Below are 9,158 nucleotides of genomic sequence, written 5' to 3' on the forward strand. Positions count from 1 at the left end.
TACCTGAGCTTGGGGAGCGTAAGGTCTCTCTCTCACATATCCCTTGTTATAATAACATTCCTCCGTCCCATGGTTTGTCCATTTTTGTTCAATAGCACACCACTTGGGCTGTTTGGCCTGGGGTTTGGCGTACAAGTTAATATTTTTTAGCACTTCCTCTACAAGCTGCAGTCTTCGCACAACTTCTTGCTTTGCTGTTGAATATACATGTACACAAACGTTTAATTTCGGCAATCGAATGAAAGCATTTAACCGCTAGAGGTGATCTTATTAATGATTGGTATAACTGGAGAGTTAACCTCAACCACTACTGTATTTTATACAATGCTGATGTTCTGGATTAGGTCTGCTAATCTGGAACTGTACTTTCCTCGGATGTTGGTCAATTTACGTGAAAAAGTCTGAATTCAGTCTTTGATTCGTCAAATGGCCAAACAAGGTCCAAATTCACTTCTGAAAGAAGTTCTGGAACCCTTAAGCCAAATGGAACCTCATTGTCTAAGCTCAGTCAAATTTTCTCTTCACTAAGCCCCAGTAGACATCCTACGCGTAGGATGTCTCCTGCTCTGTTTTGCCTGGATTCTTGCATTATGAATTCCCCTTGATGTGCTGAGTCCACATCTGTTTTTAGTTTTTGATTTGGACACCTATAAGCTGGTCAATGCATCAGAAATTTGTCCCGACAGCCTGCTGCTGGTCTTGATCAGTCTAATCAACTCCAATTTGAACCAAAATTGACTGGGAGACTTGCCTCAGGCTATACAACACCCTGCTAGGCCCACAGTCAGTATATGGCTTCAATTTCTTGCTTTAGACATCCTACGCGTAGGATGTCTTTTTGCTCAGAATGGCTTCAAATGCAAAGCACAGGCTCCCCTTGAGGTGCTGATCACTTTGGTATGCTCAGAATTAGGTTTGGAGTGCAAAATCACACAGATGACATCCTACGCGTAGGATGTCTTTTTGGCCTGTTTGACCCCAGACTTGACCCACAGCTTCCCCTTGATGTCAGCAACCCAGTGGTATGCTTAGATTTTGGTTTGGATTTCAAAAGTCCCCACTTTTAGCTGTTCTAGTCTTTTTCAGTCAAAAATGCTAAAGTCTGCTTAGAACCCAATTTTTCTCACCCAAATGAGATGAAACCTCTCTCAGTCACTCAATATATCATGCAGATCATGCCCATGCAGTCATCCTATGGTTTTGGTCTAAAAATAATGCCTTGGCACAATTTGAGTAGGATGTCTGGCAATTTCAGTCTATCTGGCCTTATCCTGTCAAGATATGGTCAAATTTCCACTTTCCACGTGAAAATAGGGTAAACCCCACCTTATGAACACACTGGTCAACTCAAAATTCCAAAATTCCCACTAGATTAGCCTGTAGACATCCTACGTGTAGGATGTCTCCTGGCTTAAAATTAATTTTTTTCATGACAGAAATGCTCTTGATGCTCTGCAGCTCTATCAGAAGCACTCACAATAACTTTTAGACTTCACTTCAGCTTTCAAACACACTTTTGCGTCTTTTATAACCTTGTGATGAATCTAACAAGCAAGTATACATGCATGAAATGCTCTAGACCCTGAATCGTGATGTCCTACTTACTCTACTCCTACTCATCATATGAAATGGTGATAATGGTGTTTTGGTTGCTTTCTGGCCTCTCCGGACTCTCAAGCTCTCCTCTCACCGCTTCTACCACTCCAGCTCCTACTCAAGAACTCAACTAATATCTAAAACTATCTCAGTCTACCTAAATCTACCTAAGTCGAAGGATCTAGGCCAGACACACGCTCCCTAGACTCCCTCTAAGACCTAGAGAGTCCTCCACCTTCTGATCCTATCTAAATGTAAAACGAGACTCTTGGCAAGCCAAAGAATCCCTATCCTCAAGGACTAGTCTCAGTCATCTACCTAAGGTTTTCGTCCCCGGCAACGACGCCAATGTTGGACGGATACGCCGCGACGGACGTCAGCACAACGAGAACTCACCTAACAAGATTTGTCATCTAAGGACAAAGTTCGACCCGCAGGCGCGTGGAAGCAAGCATAGGGTGTCAACCTACACTCGACCGACTCCTAACTAATTCTTACAGAGATCTCTACCCAATTTCTAAGTCACAGCCTTCAGGAGTGCATAAGAGGAAACTTCCTACAACGCTTTCTAGAGCCAAACACCCATCAAACAATCTTGAAACACCACAGAACTTGAAGGAGACCCTACTAACACCAATAGGTCGCTCTCCCTAAGGTCTATGAACCAAAACCCCAACCCAAAACCCCAACCCAAAACACCCAGTGCAAAATCACGTAGGATGTCTGGCCGAAATTTGCAGGTCTTTGTTTCCGAAATCTAAAGTGCCTAATGTGTAGCGCTACTCAATGTGAACGCGTGGATATGCTGCAATGCAAAATCAGACAACGTATGCTCACCGAATCACCAGATGAAGCTCGTAGATGGAGCTTGCAAAACCGGACCGTACGCGTGCAATGTAGGTATCGGCGCGTAGCTCTAGTCGGGGGCAACACGCTGCACTTCTCCGCACTCGATTCCGACCATTGGTACGCGCGTAGCATCAAGATGAAGTTCTCACTGTCTCTCGTACACAGTACGAAATGTTCCAATTTAACCATCTACTCAATTTAAATGTCAAAACTGGGATACAATCTTGAAAGTTTTGTAAGCCTCAATATTTACAGGTGAAATGTCGGGTTTTCTCAATAAATGAATAATTACAAAAAATAGTAATCTGTCGAGCCGTCATTTTCCATAGGGTGTGTCCAGCTTCTAACAACGGAGGAGCGTAAGGTTGTGTATACAAAGGCCCAAAGAACACCTATCAATGGAAGTAATGGGGTCTATGATGGTCCAACGATAGTTAAGAAAATAGAGTTAGCAGATGTAGATGAGGAGTCGAAACCTATTTTCATTGCCCAAGATCTGATAGAGACTGAGGAATATGTACTCAAAGAGCTTCTCAAGGAATTCAAGGATATATTTTCTTGGACATATCATGATATGAAAGGTGTCCACCTTCCATGGTACAACACACGATCCCCATGAATAGCATGGCTAAACCGGTCTAGCAATGACCCTACCCGATGAATCCTAAGAGATTGAAAAGCTTGTTACCATATTGAGCACACAAAATGGGTGTCTCCAATAGTTATTGTGCCAAAAAGAATGGGAAACTCAGAGTTTGCATGGATCTCAAGAAGGTCAATGCCGCCACTAGGAGGGACCATTACCCTTGCCATATTCGAAACATGTGCTTGAAAGAGTTGTAGGAAAGGAGCCTTATAGCTTTTTACATGAGTACTCTGGCTACACAATTTCACTAGAGGACCAAGCTAAAACTACTTTTATAACTGAATTTGGAGTGTTCGCATTTTTGTGTTATGGCTTTTGGCTTAACCAATGCTCTTGCTACCTTCCAAAGACTAATGAACAATGCTTTTAGGAAATATTTAAGCAAGTTTTGTGAAGCTTTCTTAGATAACCTTTGTGTTTATTTCTCTTGGAAAGAACATCTATCATGTTTACAAAAAGTGTTTGAGAAGTGCAAATTGTATCGCATCTCCTTAAACCCTTTTAAATGCCAATTTTGTGTTAAACATGGAGTCATTTTAGGACATACAGTGTCCAAAAATGGGATTTCCACATATGAGAGCAAAATTAAAGTCATTTCTGATTTACCACCACCTACAAACTATAAAGGAGTTCAAAGGTTCATGGGCCATGTTGGTTATTACCGACAATTTATTTTAAATTTTGCGGAGATAGCTCGCCCATTGTAGGGAATTACGATATTCTTAGACGTTGTGCTTGTGAGGATGAGTACTTATACATATTGCAAGAATCCCACATGGGTATAGCGGGAGGACATTTCTCAGGGGAATTAACTGCTAGAAAGGTGTTGCAATCAGGCTATTGGTGGCCTACCTTATTCAAGGATGCATCACTTTTTGCAAAAGGGTGTGATGAATGCCAACGGTACAAGATCACACAACGAAAGGATAAGATGCCCTTACATCCTATTAAAGTGATTCAACCATTTTAAAAATGGGGTTTAGACTTTGTAGGCCCAATTAGTCCAGCACCTCGTAACACTCAATCGCAATATATTATTGTTGCCACTGACTATGTGACAAAGTGGACAGAAGCCAAGGCAACACGCAAATCTATTGCAAGGTCAACTGCTAAGTTTCTCTTTGGGAACATTATACACGATTTGTTTGTCCCTTTGAACTTGTGAGTGGCAATGGTACTCATTTTATAAATGGAGTGATAAAGGAACTCACAAAAAACTTTATGATAGCCTACCATAAGTCTACACCTTATTATCCACAAGCAAATAGCCAAGTTGAGAGCACTAACAAGACCTTAATTTCTATCTTGACCAAAACAGTGGAAGCTCATCGCACAGATTGGGATTTGAAGCTGACTTCATCTCTATGGGCTTAACATTCTTCTTACATAGTGGATATTAATTGTACATCATTCAAAATGGTATATGGCCGAGAAGCACTCATGCCATAAGAGTTTGTAATTCCTAGTTTGTGGGTAGCTTCACAAAAAGGAAAGGTTGGGATGGTAACCCTTTAGTTGAGTGCTTATTTATCCTTGAGAGGTTAGATGAAGAAAGACAATTGGTTGTGAAAAATGCACTTGTGGATAAAGATAGAATAAAGAAATGGTTTGATCGTCATCTAAAGAACAAAGATATCAAGGTTGGGGATAAAGTCCTTATGTATAGAGTGCGTAACGAGAAGAAAAAGTTAAAATATGCGGGAAAAGGACCATATAGAGTATGCAAAATCACCCCACAAGGTACATTAGTGTGGAAACTCTTGATGGAGCAGAAACCATTGGATTCCTCAATGGGAGTAAATTTAAAAGATAATGTGATCCTTTAACCCAAGAGGAGATACGTGTCATCCATTAAAAAAAGGTAGCTAAGGCATAAGCAAAATTAAAAAAGATATAAGCTCAAGCTGAGGCTAAGGAGCAACATCAACGTATTAGATGCCAACGAGAGGTACACTTTGGAGTCACACATGCATTTCACGTAGAAATAGAGGATGATTTTTTGGACTCTGACACACCTCTATGATACCCTATTGAGTTAAACATTGCCTATGGGAAAGTGCTATGTAATGCCTTATTAGATACGGGTGATAAATATAATCTGTTGTCATATGGAGTGCAGTATCGGTTGGGAAAGCCATCTTTTGCTCAGAGTACTACCCAATTCAAGGATATGAACAAGAAAAAAACTACGGTTTTTGGAATCTAGGACACTTTTGTCAGTTTTATGACAACGGGGTTGCAACTGAAGACTTTTTGGTCATGCTCGTTGGAACTATGGAAGGCAATATAAACCTAGGATGCACATGGATGATAGCAACCAAATGCACTATTGATTGGGGGACTACGAGTGTTACAGCACATAAATCAACTCTTAGCCATGCCACTCAAGCGATAGTCCCTGAGATATCGTCTCCCAAGAAAATACAACCCAAAACAATGCATGTCCAAGAGGTTGAACCATCTACACCTAAAGCCCAACCCTCTAGAGTTTCAACTTCTGTAGCTAAAATAAAGCTTGAGACACAAGACCCATCATAATATAACAAAGAAAACATACAAATCGGTCCCTAAAGCTTCTTTAGCGACCATTTCTGATACTAAAAAACAAGAGCCTTATAAGCACTCACTCCAAGAAATATAAGAGAATGTTTCGTTGGATTCCTAAACAACTATTGGAAGCCCAATGCTACTATGAAGAAAATAATCAAATCTAGGTGCCTAAATGTAGATTGTGTTCGTACCTGTCACCTACAGACCCATCTGAGTCAAATCTTGTAACGATAAAGACAATTGAAGATCGTGGGAAGGGAAAGATCACAGAATACTACACACCTCATCCGGAGTTAGTTTGGGTACCCAAGCAAGAACGACTTGTTTTTCTCGGCTCAATTACAGAAAAAAAAGAACCTTCTTGCTCTTCATGTAGTTTATATACGAAAATACAAGCTTCAACACAACCTCCATCTACCATTGTAAATATCCATACAAACAAGAAAGAATTTGCACCTCTCGTTGTAAGTTCACCACCTACAACAACGTTGCAAGTAAAATCATGGGAGAGTACCTTACCACCCTTGCAACTAGATGAAATTCCTAGGGCGGTCAAAAACTATTGGTCAAAGTCTCCACCCATAACAACTTGTAACATTTGGTTTCAAAAGGTGATGACATCGTTCCAAAGGGTATGATCTACCCAAGGAAGGTGGGAGTGTTTGCTGACCTCCATCATTCACTTGCTTCCCTCTTAACCTTCCTCCCTGACCTCTCAATCTCCCAATCTTAGGGAATGTATATATATATAGCCCAATAGTCAAGAAAACAAGAAAGAGCAAGAGCCACTAAACAAAAAGCTGTAAACCTACAAGTTCTAGTACATGACCCAAAAATCATAATAGCACATTATGCACAAGGACACAGCCTTTTGACATGATCCTTATATATTTGCATACTAACCATCATCTATTTGTGTGTATAGATATGGCTAGTACACTAGAGTCATCCACTCCTACCTTGGGTGAGAGGTACCCTCTTTGCTTTTCACAAGTGTTTCACATAGTCTACCCGGTGCTTGCCTGTGAATGGGATTTGGTAGATACGCTAGCATGTGAGAAGAATTTCAAGGAATTAAAATGGCTGATACGTTTCTTGACCACGACTAATCCATACTTAGTAGAGAACATCTCTCTGATTGCACAAGCTTACCCTCTTGACCAAGATGACTATAGATGTCTAGTGACATTCTTAGTGAACATTTGTGCCTCTAATGATGAGGAAGATTTACATGATTACACGGATGGCACGTATGGTCTCAGGGATGATGAATTTTTTTTCTCAATGATGAAGAGGATAGGGGTTTAGAATTAGGGCTACCCGCCCATCTATTCAATATCTTGTTCCCTTGATTCTCTAGGGAAATGCAAATAATTAGGTTAGGGTTCATTATGTTTTTGAGTGTGTTCAATAAAGGTTGGTGCCTCTTCCCACTTATGTGCCTCCTAGAGGTATTCCTTGTGTTTTCTAGTGTGTACAAGAACGCATTCCAGTAGTTTCAATTTTGACTTCATGAAATCCTTGTCTCCTTCACTCTTCGAATCAAGCGCAATCATCAACACGAACCAGTGTTTCTTGTCCATTTGCATTGCCTCTTGTATTTTTTAGCATCATTGTTTACCTGCTTTACTGTGAATGGTAGCACAATATGTAGTACATTTATTTAGTATTAAAACATTAGATTCAATATAATTTTCTATCTTAATTCCTTATCTAGGTTTAAGAATCAAGTAGTCTAACTAAGCTAGTTTGACCAAGTTAGGTGTTAAAGATCTTCTCTTAATATCATGGGGAATGCCTTCCTAATAATCAATGGTTACTTTAGGTTCTTAATCCGATCTAAGCAACATTGTCTGCAATGTACTAGGGATTTCTAGTGGGCTTAGTCCCTATTGACCTTTAGCTTAAGTATTATAAAAGGAGTTTACTAATGTGATGAGCTTGGGGAGGGTAACAATGTAATATGACCCCCCAAAGTTACAAAATTGAAAGGGAATGAAACAGAAACAAACAAAAGTGCCAAGAATGTAAAATCTTAATTTGATACTTCACTCACATGTACCTCCTATGGTACTAGAGCCCTAGAGGTTCCCAGTGTGGGTGCTTTTTCTTGAAAAGAAAAAAGCCCAAGGCATACAAAGTAAATACACACATCAAAACAAAAAATCAATGTGAAAAAACTTTGGGGGGTCAAATAAATGAATTATACAGAGGCAATGATTTCATAAGCAATTCTTTTTATCTTAGCTTAACTAAAACGTCTTCTAGGTATAGCCTCTAGTCATCCCTTGAACATGAGATACTTTGCTCTCACGATTAAACACCTTAATTGACCAGAGAGAATTGAGAAGCTTGCCCATGGTATTAATAGTTGACCTCTAGTGCCTCTCGAGTGTTAATTTAGCAACCCTAGACTTGTTTATTTCTTGACTTTTACAACTGCTTACGTGTTTGATTATATTACAGTTTAATGTTTTACTGCTAACAAATTGTTTCATATTCTATTACCAATCAATTTGTGTGCCTATTCACTGCATATGCTTTTTAATTCTAAATGTTCTATGCAAATGCAATTATTGTGACATTTTTTGGTTGATTTTATAGTGTTTGAAGAAGGCTAAGGACATTCAATCTCAACTGCTCTTCCACCTTGAGGAACAGGTTTCATCTCAATAGCTTTCGAGAACGGAATCTACATCAGGAAGGAGGGCATGTTAATCAACAACAAAGACCCTTTTGGTGATGTCATTACAAGAGACACTGGAGTCAGTACCGAGCGAATAGGAGGCTTGGTGACTGCCCAATGCTCCCCATCGCTTGGTGCTGACCTTGTTGATGTCATTACAAGCAACAGTGGAGTTAGCACCGAGCAAATAGGAGGCTTGGTAACTGCCCAATTCTCCCCATCACTTGGTGCTAGCCTTGGTGTTAAAGTCATTACAAGCGACAATGGAGTCAGTACACCAAGCGAATAGGAGGCTTGGTGACTGCCCAATGCTCCCCATCGCTTGGTGTTGACCTTGGAAAATGGACATCATCCCAATTAACATTCATAGATATCACATTGTTTTGAGTCAGGGGCTGGGCTTGTTGGTCCTATAGGTGCTTGGGTGATCCCCAATGAGATGCGCACCACATATCTCATTTGACACTATTTTTACTTTGACCGGCCATTGTGAGCACCCATGTATGAATGGGTCAAACTCTTATAAAAGGTCTATTTTGACCTAAAATCCTTATTCTTGGAGGTGCAAGTTAAGAAGTTATCTTTCTCTACCTCTATCTTCTCCTCCTTCATGTGCTTACCTATGTATGTATGTGTGTGTGTATGCTTGAGAGAGAGAGAGAGAGAGAGAGAGAGAGAGAGAGAGATCAAGCATTGGCGGTTGTAGCACGCTACAGTGTCACTTTCATAGGACACCTAGTTAGTACAGTTGGTCTCGTCTGGTTCACACTGGACGGACTCTCTAGGCTGGTAGTGACATGTAGCAGGGATACGACCGCTGGTCTAGTGGAC

This window comes from Adiantum capillus-veneris, chromosome 21 (genome assembly GCF_014529385.1).
Source record: "Adiantum capillus-veneris isolate H3 chromosome 21, ASM1452938v2, whole genome shotgun sequence".
Classification (NCBI taxonomy): domain Eukaryota; kingdom Viridiplantae; phylum Streptophyta; class Polypodiopsida; order Polypodiales; family Pteridaceae; genus Adiantum; species Adiantum capillus-veneris.